A 27,733-nucleotide genomic window follows, 5' to 3' on the forward strand; every position below is an offset into this window, starting at 1 on the left:
GGAGCCACTGTGGAAGGGGAGGAGCCACGGGGAGAAGGGGAGGGGCCACAGTGAGAAAGGGAGGAGCCACAGTGAGAAAGGGCGGATCCGTCTCTGAGCCGGAGTCTAGGGGCCCCTGAGCCCAGGGGGCGGTCCTCTCACCGTGAAAGCCTCAGATGTCTGACATGGTGACTACATATGCTTCAGGATTTACTGACGGATCTGTGATTTTTCCAAGGACGCTTTGCTGTGGGCTTTACAGTGAAAGGATCCCTGGAAGATGTATGTTGGTGCCCGAGTGCTGGGCCTTTCACTCTCCGTTCTGCTCACTGCATTTGTCCATCTCCCCAGCCACTGGGCTCTTGGACCCTGGTCATCACAAAGGAACTCGGGAGATGGCACAGGGTTGCCAGCACTTCGGATGACCACCCAGCCTAACCCATGGGGCCCTGCCCCGGCCCCCACCCTGGAATTCTTGAGCATGTGGGAGACAGGTTCCTTTTTCTCTCCCTTTCCATCCTAGGAAATCACGACCACAGCCCGCATTAAGGGATGCACAATTCTTTTTAATTTAATGCTGTTTCTTTCTCTTTTTTTGGCCACTCCATGTGACTTGCAGGATTCTAGTTGCTGGACCAAGGATGAAACCCTGTGTCCCCTGCAGTGGAAGCGTAGAGTCACAACCACTGGGCTGCCAGGGAAGTCCCTCACTGCTGTTTCTTGAAGATCTTTTCCTTTTGGTACTAAAGAATTTTGTATTCTTTTCCTCGCCTGCATAGTATTCCACTGTATGTACCTGCCATCACTAATTTGACCTGTTTTCTCCTTAGTATACATTTAGGATGTAAATAATATTGAACTTGCATAATTTTTTTAAAACTAGGATGTAGAAGTTTTATGAGAAACAGTGTATTTATTAGTCTCAAAGTGTCTCTCACAAAATACTTATTAATTAGAAAAGAATAAAAGTGGGGAAACCAAGCAGATACTACCTTCAGCAAGTGATCCAAGTTGACATTATCTGTAATGAGACAAGTAGACATCACTTTCCTCTTGATATTGTTACTGACCAGGGTCCTTGAGCTCTTGAATCAATAAAAATTGTTGAGAAGCCAGACAAGGAATTCAGACAAAGCTGTACTGGGACTCATGCAGCACTAGAGAATAAAAATAAGTAATAGGTACCCTTTGCCTGCTCTCTGAGGTGGGCGGGCTGGTTCCTTAAATGACGTGAGAGTGGGGACTGATCAGTGGGTTGGGCTGGAGGGGGTGCTTAGGTGGTGGGTCCACTGCCTTAGTGATGCTGTGTGCAGAGATCTTGTGGGGGACCCAGCTTTTGCTCCTGGCCCCTCAGAAATGACAGTTGGTTTGTGGCCTTTTTCTATCTTGTTCATGATTGGACCCAACTGAGCAGGTAGGCAGTTACTTTTAGACCCTTATTGTTTCTTTGTATTCTGTTGCTCCAAGAGACAGAAGTAAGTGCAAGCCAAGGGTCCCAGGTCACAGCCTACCTCAATATGATACATTGTGAAGGACACAGCATACAAATAAATATATGGTTATATATGTTACATATATATAAGAGAGAAAGGAAGAGAGAGAAAAAGCAAGTGTGTTAAAATATCAGCTGTTTAGGGAATCTGGGAATTCTTTGTAACCTCTCCAAATTAAATTATTTCAAAATAAAGATTTTTTAAATTAAAGACATAAAAAGCCTGCCTATCCCAGGATTATAGATATATTATCCTATATTTTTAGCCTGATACTTCATCTTGTTTTGTTAATTTGGCTTTTTAAACACCCAGATTTTTACTCTGGAGCATAGTACCAGCTGGAAATCTAACTTATGTCTTCCAAATGTGACCATACATAATTTTTCAAACATTAGGTTTATTTTTAATGTGAGTACATATAATTGTTTTCTTAATTTTAATAAAGTTTTCAAAACTAATACATGAATTTTGAATATATATTTTTTAAATTCATTATTAACTTCACTAAGGCTTTTAAAAAACCTTCCATCAAGTTCTTCTACACTCCAGCAGGTCTCAGACCCCAATTTCCCATTTTCAGATGGCAGCCTATTTTGAAAGAGCCAGTTTATACTTAAAACCTATGTCCAAGTACACATACACTCACACACATGGACATACATAAACACAATTTTTTGAAGCACCATTTCACATCTACCATCAGGAAAAATAATGAACAAATTCATCTTCTCATTGTAACTCTACTGCGAAAGGCAGTAATGCAACATACGATGCCATATTTTAAATATAAATATCAGTTAAGTGAAAATACTGACAAAGCTTAAGACTCTGTTCAGAGATATTTAAAAAGTAAGGCTCAAATAACTGTGTAGATTCCAAACACGCTATTTAGTGATCAGTTCCTCTCAAACATTAGTTTTTACATAGATCTGATAAACTCTTCGAAGTGAAATTGCTGAGCAAGAGTCCTCTTTCTACCGGAATTTGTACCATTTCACCGCCCCCGCCCCCATGCCCCCCCATCCCCACCCCATCCTGGAGCCCCAGCAGAGTCATAAGTGTTCCTGTGCGGCCCACCAGTGTACCGTTAAACTCTCGGCTTTTGCTAATCAGATATATGGAAAACGGTTTCTTGACATTGTTTTGAAATTTATTTCTATTATCGTGAATGAGTTTGAGCATCTCATGTGTTCAAGGGGATCCATTTGTATTTCTTTTTTTGGTGAATTATTTGTTCACTGGTCTGTAAGAGCGCTTTGAATATAAAGATTAGTCCTTCCTACACAGTATCAATAGCCTGGTATCGCTCATATTTGCACTTTGTGTTGTGGTCATTTTGGCCATTAAAAAAGTTTTTTAACTAAACCATTTTCATCTTTTATTGTTTCTGGGTTTTTTTAGGTGATGAAAGGTGCTTTTTTTTTTTTTTTTTAAATGTTTTCCTCTCATACTCTTAGGGTCTTCCTGCTTAACATTTACATTTCTGATCCTTTTGGAATGATGCTGGTGTCCGGTGAGGGGTGTGCGTCTAACTTGTGTGTCTAACTGGTCACCTTGTTGTCCGAGGAGCATCTATTCATAACGTCTTGTTGGCACCACCTTTACACACACCAGCATTCCCTGTTCTGGCCTCTGTTCTGTCCCATGTTCTGGCTAGGCATATTCCAGGAGGCAGGTCGTGTCATGTCCCGTTTTGCTGATTAGAACATCAAGGCCCTGGGGAGTAGTATCCTCCAAAGGTCCCCTGGGCGGGTGGCTCTGCCAGCCTGTTTCTTCACCAGGGTTTCTTCTTACTTCCCCATCCTCCCACCCCCTGAGGGGTGAGTTAAACAGGAATGACCAGAAGACAAAATGTCCAGGTTCCTTATCTGTGTGCTGAGATCTCAGAAGCTGCCATGTTATCTGGGGCTCACAGAGGCGCCATGCCGCCCACTGGCCGCAATACTGGTCTCAGAGAGGAACAAGGTTCAGTTAGGGTTTCACAAGATCACTCTTTGACCTGAGGGTGAAGTTCAGATGGTGCCAGCTCCTGGTTCTTCCTCCCTCCTCCCCAGCTGTGTGTGGTAAGGCTGCCCAATCCCTGCTGGAAGCCTCCTTGTCTCTCATCTGTAAGCATGTGTTACCTGCTCAGGTGAGACTTTCCTGACTCCTCTCCCCTTCCCCAAGCAGAGTGACTGCATCCTGCTGGGACCACTCTGCCTCCCAGGCATCATCCCGAACTGGAGGGAAGTGTTGGCTTGTCTTTATCTGAGCTCTGAGCTCCTGGAAGTCAGGGCTGGGTGTCTCTTCTCAGCCCCCCAGGGCTCATGAAGTGAACTGAGGGGTGTTGAGGGTTTTAGGATAGTTCATGTATTACTAATATTCATTTTGGCCTAGGACAATCTGAATGTATGTACAGCGGTTTGAGTTCTAAACCAGGCAGCATATGGCTTAGTGCTCAGCAGTACATGGCCTTGGTTCTCCGACTTCTCTGTAGTTGCAGAGCAAAGGTGCTCGGTCACAGCACAGTGGTTCCTAGAACTGGGGGAGTCTGTGTGGCCATCCCACAGTCCCACACTGTCCCTGTACCCCTGTGTGCCCACACCCTACCTGCCAAAGCCCCTACTGGGCAAGTTACAAAGCAAGTAAATCAGTCATTCTCTCCAAAGCTCCTCTTTCTCCTCCTGATACCCCTCGGACTCATCTTCCTTCCCTTTCCCCCAACTCATGGTCAGCAAATCCCTTGAATGTGGTCTCAACTTAGACCTTAGAGGCTTTTCCTTCCTGGGGATGTGGGTATTCTGATAGGAAATTCTAGAAAATCAGTAAGTGCCCTCCACCTGACTCATTGCCCAGCCAGTTTCAGACACCAGCTGAGCCGAGACAAGCAGGTATGAGGCCCTCCAGGAGCTGTATGCAGTCCTTTGCACCCCTACCTTCCATGTTGATGGGAAGGTTAAATAGCATCACCAACTCAATAGACATGAATTTGAGCAAACTCTGGGAGATAGTGAAGGACAGGGAAGCCTGGCATGCTGCAGTCCATGGGGTTGCAAAGAGTTGGCCACAACTTGGTGACTGAACAACAACTTCCATCTTGATTGGCTGTGATCAAGCCACGGGTCCATACAGGGCAGTGCAAGCCCACATCCCCATTGGACCCATGTGTACCATGGTGGCTGCAGTCACCCCATTGCCTGGGGTAACCCAGGCAAACCACCCACCCTGGTGTCTGAAGTTTGCCCGTGGTCTTTAGTCGGGGCTATGAAATATCCCTTGATGAGCCTGGGGGCCTGGATCATATGCAGTCAGTGATAGAAAGGCTGTAAGTCTAACAGAGGCCATCCTCATCTACCTGTTCCCAAAGGTTGCACAGAAACTCTGATGTCCACGGGTCACTAATCTGCTGCACAGACCAGGAGATGCCAGGGCTGAAGACTGTGGCCTTAGAACCCTGCTTGGAGCCACATTCCAGCGCATGTGGGGGCTCTCTCCAGAGACACGGTCACTTGAGTAAGTTACTTCCATAAAATGCATCCCTGACAAGCACAGCGAGAGGATCCTGCTGCACCCTGTGATGTCACAGTCAGGACGGTTATGCCCTGGTGTTGTCTCACTGCACTGGAGCGCGGTGGAAGGAGGCAACAATGATGGGAAATCTAAAGAGAAGCCGTAGTGTTACATGCTTTGATAACTGATTTCATGTTGGTGGCTCAGACAGTAAAGAATCTGCCTGCAGTGCAGGAGACCTGGGTTTGATCCCTGGGTCAGGAGGATCCCCTGGAGAAGGGCATGGCAACCCACTCCAGTATTCTTGCCTGGAAAATCCCATGGATGCAAAGAGCCTGGTGGGCTATAGTGCGTAAGGTTGCAGAGTCGGACACCATGGAGCAACTTTCACCTCACCTAGTTTTATCTTGCTAGGGAGTTATATCTCAGTCATAGTCAAAATACCAAGCTGCATGGTGTAATGAGTGATGACGGACTCCGAAGTTTCCACCTGTGATGCTGGGGTTTTGGCGGTGATGAAAGAGTGGGGATTTGTCCTGGGTAGGGGAAGGTCCCCCCAGGGTGGCTCAGATCATAGGCAGGAAACCCCACCCCAGTCCCCGTCCCTCACTCTCACTTCCCGTTCTGTTATTTGCGTGATGAGATGTCAGGGAGTGAAAGGGAAGTTGGAGGGGAGACATAGCTACACATGAACTACATCAGGATGTACCAGGATGCAATTTTCCTGGTGATTAATACTCTTTTGTGTGACTTTCTCCCTGAAGAATGCCTGAATAGGATCCAGGCAAATCAAAGCGATTAGTCTGGGTTGGTCAAGGGTCCTTAATACCTCACCCACAGAATCACGTGGAGCTTATTCTGAGTTCACTTTCTCCTCTTCCTCTAATGTTACTTGAGAGCTCCATCCCTCTGGGTGGGACCTCACAGCTTCTCCTAGGAGCTGGCTCCCCGTGGTGGCCTCGTCCACTCGAATCAAGCAACACTACTATCTGAGAGAGTAAACCCATAGACACAGCAAGGCCCTAGGAGGTGGTTGGAGCCCTGGGTTGGAGGGAGGGACCTGCATGGTGGCTGGGCTTGGGATCAGCCAGGCAGGACAAGGACGTGAGCAGGGGACGTAAACAGGGGTTCCCTGAGAAGTCTTTGCATCACCCACAGTGCCCATCAAAGATCGCTGGTCTCCATACTACCAGCTTACTGTCTCATAAAGTGTTTTCTATTAGTTTTATAAATTGAATATGATAAATTAAAAAAGAAGGAAAAGGCTTTATAGTCTGTAGATAGGTTCACTGACCACCTGATTTGTGTCAACACTATGGTTGCTTTGCCTATATAGTATCCCTCATCCAGAGACAGTGCAGGTGAGAAGGCGGCTTCTAGAGGAGGAAGGTGATGCTTAGACCATCCTCATGTCAGAGGCAGGAAGAGCAGGACCAGGGCATGGGCTCCAGCGCCCTGACTCCTCACCTTTTAAAGTACAATTTCATCTTAAGGAACCTGCTTGGATTCAGCTCTGTGCTGGTAGCAGCCTCCAAACCCTGTAATTTTCACTGAACAACCTGGGGGAAGACCGCATGGGTTATGACAGGGGAACGGAAAGAAAGAAAAAAAAATTTTAATTTAAAAAAAAAAAAGGAAAGGGAAGAAACCAGGAAAGGGAAGTTCAAGCTGCTGAAATGAGGCCCGCGTGGGCACAGGAGGCGCAAACAGCCTCCAAGATTGGGTCTGGTTCTGGGTTTTCCATGTAGTACAGTCGTATTTCAGCTCATGGAGAGAACAGATGTGAGATGTATTGGGAACCCACAAGCCCCGCGGAAGGCTAGGGTGATGGCAGATTGTGGACTGTGTCTCTTCTGAAGTTTCCGGGTCAATTATTTTTCAAAGGGACATTCAGCCTTAATTTTCAGGCCAACCTTGGCATGGCACATGTCATCTTGGGATGTGGTGGGTGATCCACTGTGAAGGGAGGGAATGTCACTGGGAGATTTTCCATTGGTTCAATTCTGGGGGTGGGGGAGGGAGAGGGCACCCCATCTCTGCTTGGAACACACACTCTTCTTAAGGTTGTCTCCTGTGCAGGCTCATTGTTTTAAGAATAAAAGGTGAAAAAAATGTGAAAAGGGAGAATTACCTAAAACCCTTTACGGGTAGAGACTTCCCTGGTGAGTCAGTGGTAAAGAATCCACCTGCCAATGCAGGAGAAGCAAGTTCAATCCTTGGGTCAGGAAGATCCCCTGGAGAAGGAAATGGCCACCCACTCCAGTATTCTTGCCTGGGAAATCCCGTAGACAGAGGACCCGGGAGGGCTACAGTCCACGGGGTTGCAAAGAGTCAGACACGACTTAGCAACTAAACAACAACAGCAACTTTGCTGATAAAGATCTGCAGGCTCTAAAAGTTCGAGGAAGAGGCTCAAGTATAAATGGTTTCTTCAAGAGGCTTTAAAGGCTGCAGGCATCCTGGGCTTGTGATCTCAGAGCTGGAGATGAGGGGAAAAAAACTCAGCCTCAAAAAAAAAAAAAACAAAAAAACTCAGCCTACCTGGGTCAGTCTTCCAAGGACTAAGGACCCAGTGGGGAGTGCTTGCTCTGGGAAACAGGAAGAAAGAAAAAATAGTCTTCAAGAAAGAAGACACAATAAAAACAAAAAGCAATATGGGTCCTATCAATGCGACATGGTTGAGAAATAATAGATCATCTATCAAATTTAACATGTATTTTTATTCACACAAAGACATGAATGAGCACAATGTTGACATGGAAGGGGTGGCAGTTTTACAAAAATGGGGTGACAAGTTCTCATTTGTCTCCATCTGTGTGTGTGTTTCCAGTGTGATACCAAGGTGGGAAGATGGTGCAGTCTATCCCAGGTGTAGACCATAATTTGGTACCTTGTCTGTAGAGAATCTTAAAGCAATAATACAAGTGCCTAGAAGTTTGTCTCCTTTTTAGTGTCACCTTGCATCAGCAATTCTAACCCCTGTTAGTGATAAAACACTTCTCCCTGCCAGCGGGTACAGCTGGCACTGCTTCCTGTCTCACTCAACCACTGCGTATTTGCATATGATGCATATAAACATGAAGTTAAACATGGGGTGCACACAAGTTTTTGTTAACTTGGGTTACCTAGGAAGGGCTTGGGGTTGGTATGCTGGGGGAGAAAGAAGGATCAGCAGGGCAAAAACAGAGGAGGAGGGAAAGGATGGGAGGAAGGGATAGTTAGGGAGTTTGAAATCAACATATACACACTGCTATATCTAAAAGAGATAACCAACAAGGACCTACTGTATAGCACATGGAACTCTGCTCAAGGTTATGTGGTAGCCTAGATGGGAGGTTGGGGCAGAATGGATACATGCGTGTGGGTGGCTGAGTCCCTTTGCTATGGACCTGAAACTATCACAACATTGTAATCAGCTATACTCTGATATAAAATTAAAAGTTAAAAAAAGAGGAGGAGGAAACAAAACACTGAAGACTCATAATGTGATAACATCTGATGACATTTTATTGAAAATTACATATGCATTTAAGTAAAGGGAAATTTTAAAAAGAAAAAGATCTTCAAAGCTCTAGATTTGCTTCCCAGAAAGCCATACACTTTCACACCAAACTCAGGTTTAGACACCCCAAAAGCCGTCAGAGTCTGCCTCAGGCCTTGGGCTGTTCTGGGCCACAGTCTGATCCTTTCTACTCATGTAGAGCAGTTGAAATCCCTGAATGTGGTCAGAAGACCTGGACTGGAATATTTTCCTTGCAGCCTGCTGTCTGTGACCTTGGTCGTATGAATCCTTATGCTAAGGAGCAGTTTCCTCACCGTAGAAGGGCCCCCACTTCCTAGCTGAGTGGACAGCACAGATGAGCTTCCGGCCAGCTGGGTGTGGGTCTCCGCAGGTCATAGTCAACCACGGGACTAGAACAAAACATGTCTCCCATCATCTCCTGCTGGGGCTCCTTCCATTAGAATCTGCCCAGGCAGAATTTTGTGTTCAAAGCTTTACATATTCAGTGCTTGATAAAAGCTAATCAGATGTGAGTTTGGTCACAGCTCAGCTAACTGGTGAACTAGGGATCCAGGAACAACCCTTGGGGTAAACCTTTCAAGGACTGCAGAGCATGGCTGGATGGGCTGGTTTGCAGACACTCACTGACTTGCCCTGGTCCCTTGCAATTTCTACCCATTCTCTCTGCTGCTTTCCTCCTTTCCCCATCCTGCCAATTTTCTCTCTGCTTCCATTATTTTTTTCTTTTCTTTTCCACTTTCCTTTGATCTCTCCACCTCAGCTGGTCCTTAGTGTTTGTCGTATGTATTTTAGAAGTTGTCTGTGTTTTTAATTACAAGAAGACTTTAATGCCCTCTCCAGATCCCCCACGTAACCCTCAGGAAGTGGTGCTGGTGCTGAGCAAAGTGCGGCCAGGTCCTCACTTCACACCCCAGCTGCCAGGCACGGGGCCGCCCACAGGAAAGTTCCTGTTGGCCTCGCTGCCTCCATGGTAGAGGCTAGGAAGGCTGATGGCTCTCAGTGACCTCACAGCAGGCTGGACAGTCAGCTAGGAGGCAGGAGCTGTCTGTGCTCCCAGGCGTTTGGGGTGTAGCCTTTCCCTTCCAGCTCAGAAGGGACCTGGGAGCCCCAGCTGGTGATTCTGTGTTCTGCCTTTGACTCTTAGTAAACACTGCTTGGAGACTCTTCTGTGAGCTGCCGGGGAGGCATAATCTGCATGGCCTGACACGGGTCATGCCTGCATTTTTCCTGAGTGGCTGCCCCCAGCAACACAAAGCTAAGAAGCAGAGGCCACCAGGAGATGAGGCTGCGGTTGCCTAGCAGAGCTGGCCGCTGCCAGGCCACATGGGCAGGCACCTTTGTGGGGCTTGCTGGCCACTGGGCAGTCCACACCACGCCCAGCTCCCAGAGGTGCCAACACGGTGTTCACAAGCCTCAGACCAACTGGGCTCCTGGAGCTCTGGTCCCCACCACACACACAGCCACAGTTCTAGGGCATCAGTGGCCCTGGCAGGAGTGGAGCTGGCTGCCCATCCTTGCAGCTGCTCTGGGCGAGCGGTCTAGGGACCATTACCCACCACTCAGCAGACAAGCCCAGGGCTCCTCCACCCAATTACCCCAACTCTAAGATTTTCCTGTTTGGACCACGTGCTTGGGCCACATCCCCAGTCCATCACAGAAGCACTGTTCAACACTCCTACTGTAGGAGTCTGCTGAGGAATCTGGGTGTGGAGGCTTGGGCGTCTTTCATGCTCCGCCGGGTCTGTAACCCTTTGTGTGCAAACAGAAGTCTGGCGGAGGATTGGGCAGGGGGCCATGTGTGTTTTAGCTCATTGGGCACCACAGGGTCCCTGAGAAATTTGGGGACTGGCTAAGCTGTCATGTAGTGACCTCCTTGGTGCCGCTGCCTCACTGCCTGGAGAAACTCCAACAGAGAAGCGCTGAGTCCTTGAGGACCGCAGCCCAGGCCAGGGAGAGTTATCGTGAAGCAGGGATGCTGACCCAGACTGGCACATAATGCCCCCCAAATAAATGAGGTTAAGGAGAATCCAAATGTAAGATTTGAACCATCTGGGAAATGGCCTAACAGATTGGCTCTGACTGTGAGGTATTTACGTTGTACGTGCTGATACAGAAATGCCTCTCTAAGGCACTGTATCGCTCTGCTTGAAAAGTGGAGCTCCCCTAGTGGTCAGACAGTAAAGAATCTGCCCGCGATGCAGGAGACCTGGGTTTGATCCCCGGGTGGGGATGATCCCCTGGAGAAGGGAAGATGTATAAGTGGTTGGGTGTGGCCTGCATGGCACCTAGAAAAGGGAGTTCAGGGAGACAGATCTGGCTTTGTTCTTCAGCATTGCTTGGAAGGAGGGTGCTTTGGCCCTGAATGTGGGGTTCAGAACTTCATGAGAGGCACAGTCCTGTGGTGGAGGTGGGCATCCTCACTACCTATTAACAATTCTTCTCTTGGGCTCATTTGTCTATTTCCCTAGTACTGATTCTCTGTTAATTTTCTGATTATAACTTGGCTTCCTTTGATTTGTTGCCTACGGAATGAAAAAATACTGGTGGGCAGATGAGCGAGTGTCAGCATATTTGGTTTGTACATCAGTATCTAGGGGTTGGGTTATTGTGAGTCAGTCCCCTGAGAGGGGCATCCCTCTAGCCTCCTCCTGTCCTCACTGTATACTCTTCTTCCAAACTGCAGCAACACTGGTCTGTAGTGTCCCTGATGTTGCTTTTTACAAACAGCTTTACCAAAAAAAAAAGCAAAAAAAACAAAAAAACAAAAAAACAAAAACAAGACGGCTTTATTGAGGTATAATGTGCATAAAACTCATTTCAGTGTAAAATGCATGCTTTTTAGCTAATTTATAAAGTGTGCAGTGATTACCATAACCCTGAAAGTTTTAGAAAATTTTCATTACCCCCAAAACATTCCTCATGCCCATTAGCACTCAATGCCCCAAACCCCTCTCATCTCCAGGCAACCACTAATCTGCTTACTGTCCCTATAAATGTGCCCTTTATGGACATTTCATATAAATGGAATAATAAAATAGGTAGTCTTTTGTTTTGAGGTTCATCCATGTAGCATGCATCAGTAGTTTGTTCCTTTACATTGCTGAATTGAATCCCATTGTGTGCATAGGCCACATCTTGTTTATTTATTCACCAGCTAATGGACATTTGAATTGTTTCCAGGTTTCAGCCATTATAAATAATTCTGCTGTGAACATTCACATTCAAGTCTTTGTGAGGACATGTTTTCATTTCTCCATGGTTGATACCAAGGAGTGGAATCACTTGGTTAAAATAGTAAGTTTATATTTAACTTTCAGGGAAACTGCCAAAGTATTTTCCAACATAACTCTTCCACTTTTTCTTTCCCCCCAGAAATGTTTGAGTGTTCCAGTTCCTCTATGTCCTGGCCAACACTTGTTATTGTGTCTTTTTTATAATAGTCATTTCAGTGGATATGAGTAGTATCTCATTGTGGTCTTTAATTTACAGTTCTCTGATGACTAAGGATACTGAACATCTTTTTATGTGCTTAAAGCCATTGACGACTTACTACTTTTTAAAAATTTTGTATTAAATAACAGAATATGTGAGGTACTTAGGGCTTCCTCAGTGGCTCAGCAGTAAAGAATCTACCTGCAATGCAGGAGCTGCAGGAGATGCAGGTTCAGTCCCTGAGTTCCCCGAAGGAGGGCATAGCAACCCACCCCAGTATTCTTGCCTGAAGAAACCCATGAACAGAGGGACGTGGCAGGCTACAGTTCATAGGGTTGCAAAGAGTTGGACACGACTGAAGTGACTTAGCATGCACACACGCACGTGAGGTACTTAGTACAGTTTTTCTTATATATTTAAATACATTTAACTGCTTTATTAAAGTCTAATGTATAATATTATATAAGTTACAAGTGTACAGTACAGTGATTCACAACTTTGAAAGGTTATATTCCATTTATAATTATTATAAAATGCTGGTTATATTCCCCATACTGTATAATATGTCCTTGTAGCTTATTGTATACATAACAGTTTGTGTACCTCTCAGTCCCCTGCCCCTTTATTGTCCCGCCCCCCCTTTCCTCTCCCCACTGGTAACCACTAGTTTGTTCTCTATATCCATGATTCTGTTACTTTTTTGCTCTTTTCATCAGTTTGCTGTATTTTTTAGATTCCACATCTAAGTGATATTGTACAGTATTTGTCTAAGATTCTTTTTGATGTGGACCATTTTTAAAGTTTTTCTTGAATTTGTTACAATATTGCTTCTGTTGTATGTTTTTGGTTTTTTGGCCATGAGGCATGTGGGATGTTAGCTCTCCAACCAGGGGTCAAACTTGGACCCCCTGCATTGGAAAGAGAAGTCTTAACCACTGGACTGCCAGGGAAGTCTATTGTGTCTATATTCATGAGGCTTACTAGCCTATACTCTTCTTTTCTTGTGATGTCTTTGGTTAGAATACCAAGATAATACTGACCTCATCAAATGAATCAAGATGTATTCCCTCCACTTCTATTTTTTGAAAAGTTTGTGAATGATCAGTGTCATTTCTTCTTTTAATATTTGGTAGAATTCACCAATGGAGTCAACTGGTTTTTCCTGTGGGATGATATTATTAATTGAATATCTTTACATATTCAGATTCTATCTCTTTTTGAGTCAGTTTTGGTAATTTATGTCTTTCTTGGAATTTATCCATTTCATCTAAGCTGTCTAATTTATTTGTATAGAGTTGTTCATAGTGTTGTTTTATATTTCTTTTAATGTCTGTAAGGTCAGTGGTAACTGACTCCTCTTTTATTCCTGATTTTGGTATTTCCTGTCCTTTTTGGCCCTTCACATTGCTTCCGCCTCATAGCATCTGCTCCTTGCCTTGGACCCTGCCTCTTAAGCTGATCCCCGGTAGCTCCCTTTGGGTGATCATCTCACTTGGGCTTTTTGGTCACATGCGATGACACAGCTATGCACCCAGTACATGACTGGCATTAGAAAGAGCTCTGTAAATGTTAGCTTCTTCCCTTTTTTGTTTTCCTTGACCCTGAACCTATCTGGACTTTGGTGAACTCCCCACATGGCCTGGATACAAGCGTTCCAACCTCTTTCCTCCGATGCTGGCTGGAGGGCAGCCAGCCTGACTGCAGAGATGCCCTCCTCCACCACAGGAAAGACAAACCCTCAGTGTGCTGGAGCCCAGACTCCTCAGTATTCGGCACTTCTCTACTGTGTCTCCTACAAAGAGTGATGCTTGGGGTTGGGACTGCAGTGTGGTCAGCATAGACGGCGTGGTGGAATCCTATCTCCAGGGGCACAGCTGGGTGTCGGTGCCAGATTAGAGTGCAGGGGAGGGGAGGGCAGGGTGGATGCCGGAGGGTGGGCTTGGCCAGTTCCCACCGCTGTGTCTGTGTGCTCTTCTCCTTGTGTTGGTCCCAGGCCACGCTGAACTGGGGCCCCGACACTCCTGCTGACCCCAGCCTCTGGAATGGGGAGTGGCCACAGTGAGGATCCCAGTCAGATCTGGGAGATGTACTTTACAAACAAGGGCCACCCAGACAGACCCTCCCTTCTTGGCATTTCTGTTTTCCTCTCCCTTGCAGAGCCATAATGAAAAATGTTATTGGAGTCAAATACAATCTAGTTATAAATGCTAGTAAGAGATGAAAACATGCCTACAGGCTCTAGCTGATTGGTTGGAACCATGTGGGTTTTGGCGGCTGCCCTCCTTGTTAACATTTTTATTCCTATCTAAACCAGTTAAGCATAAACAGTGGGACAGGAACTGCCCGGATGAGGGGATCCTGATGGCCTGTTAGCAGGCCTTGCCTGGTGGGCTCATGTGGTCTTTTCAGCAAGAGCAGAGAAGTGCTTTGTTTTAAAAGCAGTGAATGTGGGTCCTGACCAGGCACTGTTTGCCGGGTCCTCCCCCAACTTTTGAGAGCTGCTTGTGAAGATCTGGGGGAGTCTTACTGGCTCCTTTCCAGAATCTGACTCAGAGCCCTGCCAGTTAGAATGACACACCCAAAGGGGCCTGTCCAAGTGCTGTCACCAGGGAGCCCAGGCCATAAGCCTGGGGGCACCTTCCTGGCTGAGCTCCTGGTGGAGTCGCCAGTGAGCAGAGGCTGGGCTGGTTCCCTCATCCGCTCGGGCCCCCCTGCTCCGTGCCCAGTGACCCCAGAAGGGAAGGCACATTGTTCTACTGGGCCCACACCAACTGTGATGTGAGTCCCCTTCTCGGCTCCTCGTTGCAGCCGCTGTCCTTGGTCTCTGGGAAATGAGGCAGGGCTTCTGTGTGTCCCTCGTGTGGTGGCCGCTGTGACAGGCCCTGTGGCTTTCCAGACACCCACGGCTTGGCCACCTGCCCATTCCTCCCTCTTCTTGGTAGAGTGGCTGGAACATTCTGGATTCATCTCAGGATTGTTCTCTCTCCACTGGTGGCCCAGCTCCAGGTAAACCCACCTCTACTCCAGAGACCCAGAGGAAATCAGACACGAGGTTCTGGGGACTGGGGGCTCCAGGTGTCTGCTCTGCCCAGGGAAGTCCAGATGTGAGTGGCCAGAGCCCCGGGACCATCCCAAAGGACAGGGCTGGGTCCCCCAGGGTGCCTCTCCATCCTGCAAGTTGTTGTTCAGTTGGCAAGTCGTGTCCGACTCTTTGCAACCCCATGGACTGCAGCACGCCAGACAAGCCACAAGGCAGTGATCCATGAAGGGGCCATCCTGCAAAAACAGCATGCAATGCTAACCCTTGAGCAGGGTAGGGGTTCGGCTTTGCATCTCCTGAGCCACGTTGCAGAATCATGACTTTTGTTCTAGAACCCACTTTTACTCCCTCTCTTTTCTTGTGTCAGACTAATTCTGTGATTTAGGACAACCACTCCTCTTGGGATCCGGGTAACTGATCCTCAGACAGGTTGGTACTGCGAGTCTCCCAGCCCTCGCACCGGAGGCAGGGACCGGGAGGGCAGGGGGCACAGCTGCAGCTCCATAGCCTGCGGAATCTCGGGGACTCAGGAAGTGACTCTGATGTTCTCGATACTGTCCCACTCGCAGCCTGGGAGGCGGTGTCTGGGGCCGTGCCCTGGGTTTGCAGAGATAACAAGTTGCCCTGCTTATGCAACATCCACATGGCCTCAGTCCTTCCCAAATAACTTTCTTCATATCAGATTTTTTTTCTTTCTTTCTGGGATTCCCTGGTGGCTCAGATGGTAAAGCGTCTGCCTGCCATACGGGTGACCCAGGTTCAATCTCTGAGTCGGGAAGATCCCCTGGAGAAAGAAATGGAAATCCACTCCAGAATTCTTGCCTGGTTAATCCCGTGAACAGAGAAGCCTGGTAGGTTACAGCCCATGGGGTTGCAAAGAGTCGGACACGACTGAGCAACTTCACTTTTTTCTAAGAATAATGCACAAGCGAGCTGAGAAAATGGAAACAGTATGAAAGTTCAGGATGTGGGTGCTACTCCCCCGCCACCACCACGGCCCCCACCCTACCCCCGCCTTGGCATGCCCTTGTGTATATATTTTCCTATCAGAGCTTCTGTTTCTTATGGCAGAATCATCAGATCTCGAATAATCCCCGCTTTCTTCGTGGGGAATGTCTTCCTACAAAGCCAGCTTCTTTCCCCCCACCCCTTGACATTTGCACGCTGCCTTTTCTTCACTGCAGCCTTGTCCTCAGAGGAGCCCCTTTCAGAGCTGTCCCTCTGCCCCTGGGGCCGGCCAGGGAGGTCTCTCGGGGACAGACAGCGGTCCCGTCCTGGACCTCCAGCTGCCCTCCGGGTTGATGCTCTTGCAACCAGGGGAGCAGTGCCGAGATGGTCCGTGTCAGGGTTTCTGACCCACGCCACACGCCTACGAAGAGAAAAAACTCCATAAGAAAAAATAACAAGTAGGCAATTTTTCTGGAACTTGAAAGCTGGTTAACTTAAGACTTGAACTTCACACTTGTAAGAGCCAAGCTGTTGTGTTTTCATGAGACGGAAGACACAAACGGTCCTCTGAGGCGTCAGGGACACCCCGCGGTTCACGGCGAGGTCACTGCCCTCGCTGATGCTGTGCGATGCCTTGTTTACATTCTGACCCCAGACCTCCGGCATTCCTTAAATTGTTGGGAACTTGGGAGCACAGACCAGCATGGAGCTTCAAAACCCACCCCCATCATCGATGTTGGGACTTTACGGAGGGCCGCGGACAGAACAGACTAGGGTGCAGACAGACGCCATTTGACCTGGGAGGTGATGGTGTCCCCCACTCCCACGTGCAGTGAGGAATCTGGATCCCGGAGGGCCGAAGGGAGGGTGTCTGCAGCCTGACCTGCAGGGTTGACAGGCCTGGCCACAGTCCAGGATGGTCAGCACACTCTCCCTCTACTCGGGGGTGAAGATGTGGATGTAGGAGGCTCATCCCTCTCTCCAGGTCTGGCCAGGAGGCAGGGACACACCCTGTCCTGATCACCTACTCTTGCTGAAGGGACCTCGGAAGAGGGCACCTGGGGCAGCCCTGCTGGGGAAGCACCCAAGAAGGTGACTGTGCTTTTGGCTGTTTGGTGCGGTCAGGAAACCTCAACTAGAAGTGAGGAAGAAAGGGTAGGGGGTCAGAACAGCCAGACAGAAAAGTGAGTGGGAGGGAGGCAAATGGGAAAGGAGCAGTCCTGGGGGTGGGGCCGGTAGGTGGGGAGCTTGGCGTGAGGAGGAGACGGTTCCAGGTCCCCCAGGCCTTTACAAAGGACAGGAAGGATTGAAGCTGCAAGTCTGACCTAATTCGTCTGCACTGAACACCAAGCAGGTCCCTGGAGAGGAAACTGGGTCAGAACCAGAGAGGAGACCCCCATCTGTGCAGGGAGGGGCAGGCGAGAGTATGTTATGGGCACAGAGATCAAAGCAGGCCCGTTGGGGTCAAATTTCAAGGCTGTGTGACTCGAGGCCCCCCACACAGGGACGGTGTCAGAGAGGGGAAGACTTCCAGCCTCGGTCAGGTTTGGCTCAGGAAATGGGCCCTGTGGCTCCGTCCTGGGAAGTGGGCATGTGAATGGGGAGGGCGCCCGCGGATCCAGCTGGGGGTTCCGGGTAGAGGTATCTGGGGCCCGGCAACAGCGCCTGACAAGGACACACCCAGCTTGTGGCAAAGGAAAGCTCTGGCCTGGCGGTTGCCCCTCCAGCCACCAGAGCCGCGAGCTGAGAGGCAGGGGCCAGGAAGCAGCCCATGAGCTCCCTCTGGCTTCAGGGAGTCAGGCCAGAGCAGGGGGCCGCCAAGTGCTGCAGCCCAGGGACCCCCATCACCCAAAGGCCACAGGACATGGAGGATCGAGCTTTGTTTCAGGGCCAGCACCAAGGCGACAGCCTAGAAGTGGAGGCTGAGGTCCCTGGGTGGTGGGGAGGGGGCAGGGAACCGACACCCCCAGACTCAGGGCACTGACTTAACTGTCAGGCTCTCTGAGCTGTCCTGGGTCCCCAGTGCCAACAGACTGGCCGCTATCCAAGACTTTTCCCTTGTGATCTGAAATGAGAGAGGTTTGATTTGTGAAAACAAATCACTGCATTTGTGAGACACACTTTGCTCGCCACCCAGCCAGCTCCTTTTCCTCCAGCCACGTTTTGCTCATTGTCACCAGCCCTTGTCCCCAGAGCGTCACCACAATAGGCTAATTGGAAACACAAAGGTTGGGTCCCACCCCCACTTTCTCTGTTCCCTGTTTTCTCGCCACTTCTTCTTAAGTTTGGGTTTGATTCTTTGGTTTGCTTCTTCCTTTTACTTTCTTCTTGCGTCCTCTTTCTGGTTGTGTTTGGCCTGACGCTTTTTAAAAAATTATAATTGTACACCTCATTTCTAAAGTATGTTTGCGAGTGGCTGGCCCCTGATGCCTGGGTCACATCTGTACCCCCGTCCTCACCCCTCAGGGGAGGCGGGAGGGTGCGAGGTTCCTGAAGTCGTGGCTGGACACCTTCCTGCAGGTGCCGCTCGTGGGAGTTCAGTGGGGACCTGGACTGGGGCTCCCCCACCCACCCACTGCTGGTTTCAATCTCCTGGGGCCCTCCCCGGGGCACCAGTGACTGCCCCTCTTGTCCTGCCTCCTTCCCTAGACATCCAGCCTGGATGGGGTTTGTGGCTGTGGGGGCTTCTGCCCACTGAGATTCAGGGTGAGTGGAGGCCCAGGGGAGACAAAGCTGGATGTGGTCAGGCCTGCCCCTCCTCTGGCCTGGGGGCAGCAGGGGAGACCAGTGGATCTGGGACACCCATCCCATCTTTCTACCAACTCTTTCCAAACCTGCTCCAAAGGGATCCCCCTTTTCTACACCTGTAACAAGCCCACTTCAGGTTACACACTGGGAGTCCCCAGAGTTCAGGAGCCTGAAGGGGCCTGTGGGGGCCTCTGGGACTCGGTCCAGAGAATCACCTGGATCTTGTAAGCCCCTGGATCTCGTCAGCCCTCTCCCAGGGACTAATGGGACCCACAGGGCCCAGGTGATGCTCTCTGCACTAGAGAGGGGCAGATGGGTTTTAATCCCATCTCCCTGTGTTTGTTCTTCAGGCTCCCTTCACGTCCCCTGGTCAACCCTCCAGTTCCTTCATGAGAAACACCGTTCTCACCTGAAGAACCCCGAAGCCCCCTGGAGCTGCCCACGTTTCAGGGGATCCAGATGCCCAGATCTATCCTCCCATTAGAGGTCCCTCCAATGCCAGGAGACATGGGGGTCCCTGCCTCTACTCCCCATGCGCCCTCTGACCCCTCAAGTCCAGGCGAAGCTGTCTGGGCAACCTTTGGTGTGTGAGCCCCTGTTTTAGCCCAGATCTATTGTGAACATTTCAGACTCTTCTGTTGACTATGATGGCTACTCCATTTCTTCTACGGGATTCCTGTCCACAGTAGTAGATATAATGGTCATCTGAGTTCAATTCACCCATTCCAGTCCATTTTAGTTCGCTGATTCCTAAAATGTCGATGTTCACTCTTGCCATCTCCTGTTTGACCACTTCCAATTTGCCTTGATTCATGGACCTAACATTCCAGGTTCCTATGCAATATTGCTCTTTACAGCATTGGACTTTACTTCTATCACCAGTCACATCCACAACTGGGTGTTGTTTTTGCTTTGGTTCCGTCTCTTCATCATAGTCGACAAAAGAGTCTGAAATGCAGTTCTTGGATGCAATCCCCAAAATGACAGAATGATCTCTGTTTGTTTCCAAGACAAACATTCAATATCACAATAATCCAAGTTTATGCCCCGACCAGTAATGCTGAAGAAGTTGATGTTGTACGGTTCAATGAAGACTTACAAGACCTTCTAGAATTAACATCCCCAAAAGATGTCCTTTTCATTATAGGGGACTGGAATGCAAAAGTAGGGAGTCAAGAAATACCTGGAGTAACAGGCAAATTTGACCTTGGAATACAGAATGAAGCAGGGCAAAGCATTTGCCAAGAGAATGCCCTGGTCATAGCAAACACCCTCTTCCAACAACACATGGACATCACCAGATGGTCAACACCGAAATCAGATTGATTATATTCTCTGCAGCCAAAGTTGGAGAAGCTCTGTACAGTCAGCAAAAACAAGACTGTGAGCTGACTGTGGCTCAGATCATGAACTCCTTATTGCCAAATTCAGAGTTAAATTGAAGAAAGTAGGGAAAACCACTAGACCATTCAGGTATGACCTAAATCAAATCCCTTACAATTATACAGTGGAAGTGACAAATAGATTCAAGGGATTAGATCTGATAGAGTGCCTGAAGAACGATGGATGAAGGTTCATGACATTGTACAGGAGGTGGGGAACAAGACCGTCCCCAAGGAAAAGAAATGCAAAAAAGCCAGATGGTTGTCTGAGGAGGCCTTACAAATAGTTGTGAATAAAAGAGACATGAAAGGCAAAGGAGAAAAGGAAAGATATACCCATTTGAATGCAGAGTTTTAAAGAACAGCAAGGAGAGATAATAAAACCTTCCTCAGTGATCAGTGCAAAGAAATAGAGGCAAACAACAGAATGGGAAAGTCTAGAGATCTCTTCAAGAAAACTAGAGATACCAAGGGAACATTTCGTGCAAAAATGGGCACAATAAAGGACAGAAATGGTATGGACCTAACAGAAGCAGAAGATATAAGAAGAGGTGGCAAGAATACACAGAAGAACGATACACAAAAGATCTTCTCAACCTAGCTAATCACAATGGTGTGATCACTCACCCAGAGCCAGACATCCTGGAATACAAAGTCAGGTGGGCATTAGGAAGCATCACTACGAACAAAGCTAGTGGAAGTCATGGAATTCCAGTTGAGCTATTTCAAATCCTAAAAGATGATGCCGTGAAAGTGTTGCACTCAATATGCCAGCAAATTTGGAAAACTCAATAGTGGTCACAGGACTGGAAAAAGTCAGTTTTCATTCCAATCCCAAAGAAAGGCAATGCCAAAGAATGCTCAAACTACCACACAATTGCACTCATCTCACATGCTAGTAAAGTGATGCTCAAAATTCTCCAAGCCAGGCTTCAACAATATGTGAATCGTGAACTTGCATATGTTCAAGCTGGATTTAGAAAAGGCAAGGAACCAGAGATCAAATTGCCAATATCGGTTGGATCATCAAAAAAGCAAGAGAGTTCCAGAAAAATATCTACTTCTGTTTTATTGACAATGCCAAAGCCTTTGACTGTGTGGAGCACAACAAATTGTGGAAAATTCTTAAAGAGATGGGACTACCAGACCACCTGACCTGTCTCTTGAGAAATCTGTATGCAGGTCAGGAGGCAACAGTTAGAACTGGACATGGAACAACAGACTGGTTCCAAATAGGGAAAGGAGTACATCAAGGCTGTATATTGCCACCTGCTTATTTAACTTATATGCAGAGTACATCATGAGAAACGCTGTGCTAGATGAAGCACAAGCTGGAATCAAGATTGCTAGGAGAAATATCAATAACCTCAGTTATGCAGATGACGCCACATTTATGGCAGAGAAGGAAGAAGAACTAAAGAGCCTCTTGATGAAAGTGAAAGAGGAAAATGAAAAAGTTGGCTTAAAACTCAACATTCAGAAAACAAAGATCACGGCATCTGGTCCCAGCCCTTCATGGCACATAGATGGGGAAACAGTGGAAACAGTAACAGACTTAATTTTGGGGGGCTCCAAAATCACTGCAGATGGTGACTGCAACCATGAAATTAAAAGACGCTTGCTCCTTGGAAGAAAAGTTATGATCAACCTAGACAGTGTATTAAAAGCAGAGACATTACTTTGCCAACAAAGGTCTGTCTAGTCAAAGCTATGGTTTTTCCAGTAGTCATGTATGGATGTGAGAGTTGGACTACAATGAAAGCTGAGCACCAAAGAATTGATGCTTTTGAACTGTGGTATTGGAGAAGACCCTTGAGAGCCCCTTAGACTGCAAGGAGATCCAACCAGTCCATCCTAAAGGAAATCAGTCCTTAATATTCATTGGAAGGACTGATGCTGAAGCTGAAACTCCAATACTTTGGCCACCTGATGCAAAGAACTGATTCATTTGAAAAGACCCTGATGCTGGGAAAGATTGAAGGCAGGAGGAGAAGGGGAAGACAGAGGATGAGATGGTTGGGTGGCATCACCAACTCAATGGACATGAGTTTGAGTAAACTCCGGGAGTTGGTGATGGACAGGGAGGCCTGGCATGCTGCAGTCCATGGGGTCGCAAAGATTCGGACACGAATGAGCGACTGAACTGAACTGAACTGAACTGAGTTGCTGTGAACATTCAAGGCTGAGCATCAGCTTGGACCTGAGTCCCGTCCCTGGGGTGTCCCCTGTTGGTCCTCAGGGATTCTCAGCTCCATCCAGGACTCACACAAGGCATCTGGGCTTTCTCCTGGGGCAAATTTCACCTGAGATTCAGGTCAGCATGATTCTTATTAAATATACAGGAAGCTCTTCCATGGAATAGCTAAGTATAACTAATAAGAAAACTCTGTAGTAAGAGATGATATATATTGATAAGTGGGTTTTTAAAAAATATATATTTGGTTGCTCTGGGTCTTAGTTGCGGCGCATGGTATCTTTAGTTTTGGCAAGTGAACTCTTAGTTGCAACATGTGGGATCTAGTTCCCTGACCACAGATCGAACTCGGGGCCCCTGCACTGGGAGCCTTAGCCACTGGACCACAAGGGAAGTCCTGGTGTTTTAAAAAGAGCATCTGTATAAAGATTAGCTTCCCAGGTGGCACTAGTGGTAAAGAATACACATGTCGATACAGGAGACGTGGGTTCGATCCCTGGGTCAGGAACATCCCCTGGAGAAGGAAATGGCAACCCACTCCAGTATTCTTGCCTGGAAAACTCCATGGACAGAGGAACCTGGTGGGCTATACTCCCTGGGGTCGCAAAGAGTTGGATATGAGCAAGCACACACACACATAAGTGTCATTCTTACTAATTCTTCAGTCACAGCTTAATTCAATCCTGGACATACTTCCTCCGAACCCCCTGGATTCTCTAGAGTTACAGGGCTCCTGGGAACACAGCCTTTGGGGAAGCTTATTCTCCATTCTTTTAAAGACCTCTAATTGTTTATTTAACACCTATTTTTTCCCCAAAGATTTGGACACGACGTGACTTAGCACGCACGCACTCACACGCACGCAGTAAGTACCGAGAATAAAAGTATGAATAAGACATAATCCTGGTCTTTAAGGAAAAGCAAAACATAAAGTATGTAAAATCTACAGAGACTGGAGTTCTGAATCCTGTTTTTCAAATTATTTTTCTCTAACTGAAAGGATGGAAACTTCTATTTCCTTAAAAAGTTGTCATTCATGCAGAAAAGATAGTATATTCCAAAATACATGTGGAGCTTAAAGAAAACCAAATTATAACCACTATCTATGGTAACTTTTTTTTAGTGTCTGTAACTTTTTTTTGTTGAAGTATAGTTGCTATATGCTTTGTGTGTTCAGATGTGTCCAACTCTTCGTGGACTATAGCCCGCCAGGCTCCTCCGTCCATGGAATTTTCCAGGCGAGAATACTGGAGTGGGTTGGCATTTCCTCCTCCACGGGATCTTCCCGACCCTGGGATGGAACGCAAGTCTTCTGTGGCTCCTGCATTGGCAGGTGGATTCTTGACCACTCAGCCGCCTGGGAAGGCCCTTTACAACATTAGATAAGTTACAGGTGTACCATATAATGTGCCACAATTTTTAACTGTTATATTCCAATTATAGTTATTGTAAAAATATTGTGGGCTATATTTCCCACGTTGTCTAGTATATCCCTGTAGATGATTCTATACCTAAGAGTTTGTATTGTGGTAAGTTTTAATGGAGTATAAACTAAAAAAAAACAAAAAAAAACTGGATCACTATGCCATACATCTAAAACTAATTTCAACTAAATCAACTATATTTCAATTGAAAAAAAAAAAACAGGAAGCCAGAACACACTCTGCTCTGCCCCCACTTGCCTGGTCAGGGAGGCGACATGGAAGGCAAAAGTGACTGCTCGTGTCCGCAGTGCTTATCTGTTCTCGTGCGGGAAACTGGTGGGTATGGAGTGGTCTCTCACTGGGGTTTATTGAGACCTCACTGATTATTAATGAGATAATGAGATCTGCATCTGTCCGTAGCTTCCTCTGCAAGTGGGCTCCCTGCCCTGTTCCTGCACAGACCTTTCCTCACCTCTGCCCTCTGCCCTTTTGTCCTTTTTTTTTTTTGGTCATGGCATGCAGGATCCTGAATATTCATTGGAAGGACTGATGCTGAAGCTGAAGCTCCAATACTTTGGCCACCTGATGGGAAGAGACAACTCAATGGAAAAGATCCCGATGCTGGGAAAGATGAAGGGCAAGAGGAGAAGGGGATGACAGAGGATGAGATGGTTGGATGGCATTATTGACTCAATGGACATGAGTCTGAGCAAACTCAGGGAGATAGTGAAGGACAGGAAGCCTGGCATGCTGTGGCTCATGGGGTCACAGAGAGTCAGACACGACTTAGTGACAGAGAAACAACAATGCAGGATCTTAGTTCCCCAAGCAGGGATCAAACCCATGCCGCCTGCAAAGGAAGCATAGATTCTTAGCCCCTGGACCACTGGGGAAGTTCCTGCCTTTTGTTTTTTGATGTAGTTCCTGACTGGGATGCGGTGGGAATTTGCCTGCCTTTCCCCCTGTGTTTCTTCCCTTTCCTATCTTAACAAACCCTTCCCAGTCTTGTGTACCTTAAGACACTGTCCTGTAGCTTTACTTTCATAGTTTGGATTTTCACACACAAGTGCTTACCCATCTGGAAGCAATCTTTTGTGTTTGGTTCAAGATACAGATCCAATTTCACTTTTTTTTTAATATATATGCATAACCAGCTCCTGGCACCATTCGCTGGTCCGCACTGGAGCTTCCATCTGCTTTGGGGCTCTGCCCCCTTGGCCAACACCATCCTGACCCTGAAACTTATCACAGGTCTGTATAACCCTACAGGACACACATTTCTGCCTTGTTCTTCACTCACCCAGTAAGTGTTTACTGAGTACCTTCTGTATGTCAGGAAATTTCTAGGTGCTGGAAAAATGTCACTGACAAAAACAGCTGCCTTCTTTAAGCCTGCATTTGAGTGAGAGAGAGACTATAATCTTTGGGGTTTTGGGGGGAAAAAAAAGAGAGAATATAGGGTGATGATGAGATGAGGGATATACTTTAAACAGAATGGTCAGCACAGAGCTAACAAAATTAAAAAATAAAGGACTTCTTTTCACAGCACCCCTCCTGACTGCTGCAGCTCTCTGTGTGGCCCCGTCTCCCTCCTCCTGCCCCCCCACCATGTCCCCTCTGTCCCTGACACCTCTCCCCGGCCTTGTTTGCAGAGGCTGCCCCACTCCTGTGGGCTTGGTCTGCAGACGAGCTCAGGTCTGCCCAGCCCAGCGATGGCCCTCGCCTCCCCGACTCCTCTGGCCAGGCTCCCACGTGCCCTACTTGCCACAGACGGCCATCCTCACCTCCATCCCCAACCGGCCACCCCGTCCAGCTCCGGCTGCATCTCTGTCCCAGGTCTGCTCCTCGGGGGCCCAGCAACCCTCTGTGGCCCTTCAGTCCTGATATTCGGAGCCTTCCCCTCCCTCGTCCCCCACCCTGCTTCCCCTGTCACCTTCGCTGGAGCTTGCTCTCCTAAGTACACCTGAAGTCTCCAGGTCACTGCCCAGGACACACATGCGGCACGCCCGCCTGGACAGAAGATGAGACGGGTGGTTCTGAGAGGGGCCCCACCTGGGTTCCAGCTTCCCATCCTGGCCCCAGTGACTGCTGACCTCTTACGTGCTAACATTTATTAAGCACCACTGTGTGGGGGGCTGCAGGCCTGGGCTAAGGGGCTGGGCTAATTCCTTCTCAGGGCCAGCTGGGTGTTTAGTGTCCCTAAAACCCCCCGCCCCGCTCTCTGTGACTTTGGCCTCTATCAGAGGGGGCTGCCCACATCCTCGTTGTTTCAGGATGGACTGTGGCTCCGACCCTGGGAACCTTCGTGCAAGCAGGGTGTCTGGTGTCCTGCGCCCGAGGGCGAGAATCAAGCCTGCCGCCAGCTCAGCTCTAGATCCAAGAGGCAACGCTCACATCTCTTTTTTCCATTCACATTCTGAATCATCAACTGTTTATTAAACATGTGGATTTTTTTGGTTTGCAGTTCCTTGAGCAGTGAAGGCGTGATCCCACCAGCTGTTTACAATCCATCATCCAGCAGTTTCCACGTGGTGGTTATGCAGCTTGGGGACTGGGGAGGAGAGTCCTGGTATCCAAATACTGGACTTGCAGCTTAATTAATCAGGGAGGATCTCAGCATTCAATCATCACAGAGCGACAGCAAATTTGCATACATCTTGTTTGCTTTGCACTCAAGGTCAAGTCTCTCCTGCAATAAAAATGTTCTCAGTGTGTGGCTCAAGAGAAGCAGCCAAGCAGTGTTATCTCCACCTTAAACTGGAGGAGCCGATCAGAGGTGTGTGGAGGGGTGAGTGAAGCCCATCCTGATGCCTGGGGCTGGGTCTAGCAGTGGAGCAGCTCCCAGGCCTTGGTGACAATGAGGGTACAGCCCAGGGGACAGTGTCCTCTCCTGGGGAATCGCAGTTACTTTTCCCTAGAGCACAATCTTGTGCTGATAGATAAACAGGCAAAGGTTAAACACGGGTAGTTCAGAGCTGTGAAATTCAAATGGCTATCAACTATATGCTAGGAAAGATTGAGGGCAAGAAGAGAACAGGACGACAGACGATGAGATGGTTGAAAGGCATCACTAACTCAATGAACATTAGTTTGAGCAAACTCTGGGAGATAGTGAAGGACAGGGAAGTGTCAGTTCAGTTTAGTTGTTCATTCATGTCCAACTCTTTGCGACCCCATGGGCTGCAGCACACCAGGCTTCCCTGTCCATCATCAACTCCCGGAGCCTACTCAAACTCATGTCCATCGCATCAGTGATGCCATCCAACCATCTCCTCTGTCGTCCCCTTCTCCTCCTGCCTTCAGTCTTTCCCAGCATCAGGGTCTTTTTCAATGAGTTGGCTCTTCGCATCAGGTGGCCAAAGTATTGGAATTTCAGCTTCAGCATCAGTCCTTCCAATGAATATTCAGGACTGATTTCCTTTAGGTTGGATCTCCTTGCATTCCAAGGGACTCTCAAGAGTCTTTAACACCACAGTTGAAAAGTATCAATTCCTCAGTGCTTAGCTTTCTTTATAGTCCAACTCTCACATCCATACATGACTACTGGAAAAACCATAGCCTTGACTAGATAGACCTTTGTTGGTAAAGTAATGTCTCTGCTATTTAATATACTGTCTAGGTTTGTCATAGCTTTTCTTCCAAGGAGCAAGCGTCTTTTAATTTCATGGCTGCAGTCACCATCTGCAGTGATTTTAGAAGCTTGGCGTACTGCTGCAATTCGTGGGATTGCAAAATAGTCAGACACAAATGAGCACGGGTCTCCAGAACTGTGAGAGGGTAAATTTCAGTGGTTTTAAGCCCCCCAGGTTGTGATAATTTGTCACAGCAGACCTAGGCAACATGTAGAGGTAAAAACCTCTATAACGCGGGGTGGGGGTGGGGGGGGTGAGGGGTGGAGTTTAATTAAAACAGTAAGAGGTAAAAAAACTACCAATAAGCCAGGCCCTGTTTCTTAGACAAATGGAACTGAGTAGATGGGCATAGCCCCTCCCCCAGATGCCCCAGCCTCCCTGGGCAACCCTCCCCACCCCCACCCCTTGCAGGCTTGCAGGCTCCTGCTGTGCTGTCCTGTATCATAAGT

At 47.9% G+C, this 27,733-nt stretch overlaps 1 long non-coding RNA gene across 2 annotated transcripts; it reads left to right on the forward strand.

Annotated features, from left to right (window-relative positions):
* Positions 1-3: 3 nt before the first annotated feature.
* Positions 4-25,200, forward strand: LOC110146419 (uncharacterized). 2 transcript variants are annotated; one of them, XR_011492415.1, is made up of 4 exons: positions 4-261; positions 599-719; positions 4,819-4,964; positions 24,175-25,200. It is a non-coding gene; the product is annotated as an uncharacterized lncRNA (long non-coding RNA). The 2 variants fall into 2 exon arrangements; XR_011492416.1 differs by lacking the exons at positions 4-261; positions 599-719 and adding an exon at positions 3,524-3,603.
* The last annotated feature ends 2,533 nt before the right edge of the window (positions 25,201-27,733 follow it).

This window comes from Odocoileus virginianus, chromosome 17, assembly GCF_023699985.2.
Source record: "Odocoileus virginianus isolate 20LAN1187 ecotype Illinois chromosome 17, Ovbor_1.2, whole genome shotgun sequence".
Lineage (NCBI taxonomy): Eukaryota > Metazoa > Chordata > Mammalia > Artiodactyla > Cervidae > Odocoileus > Odocoileus virginianus.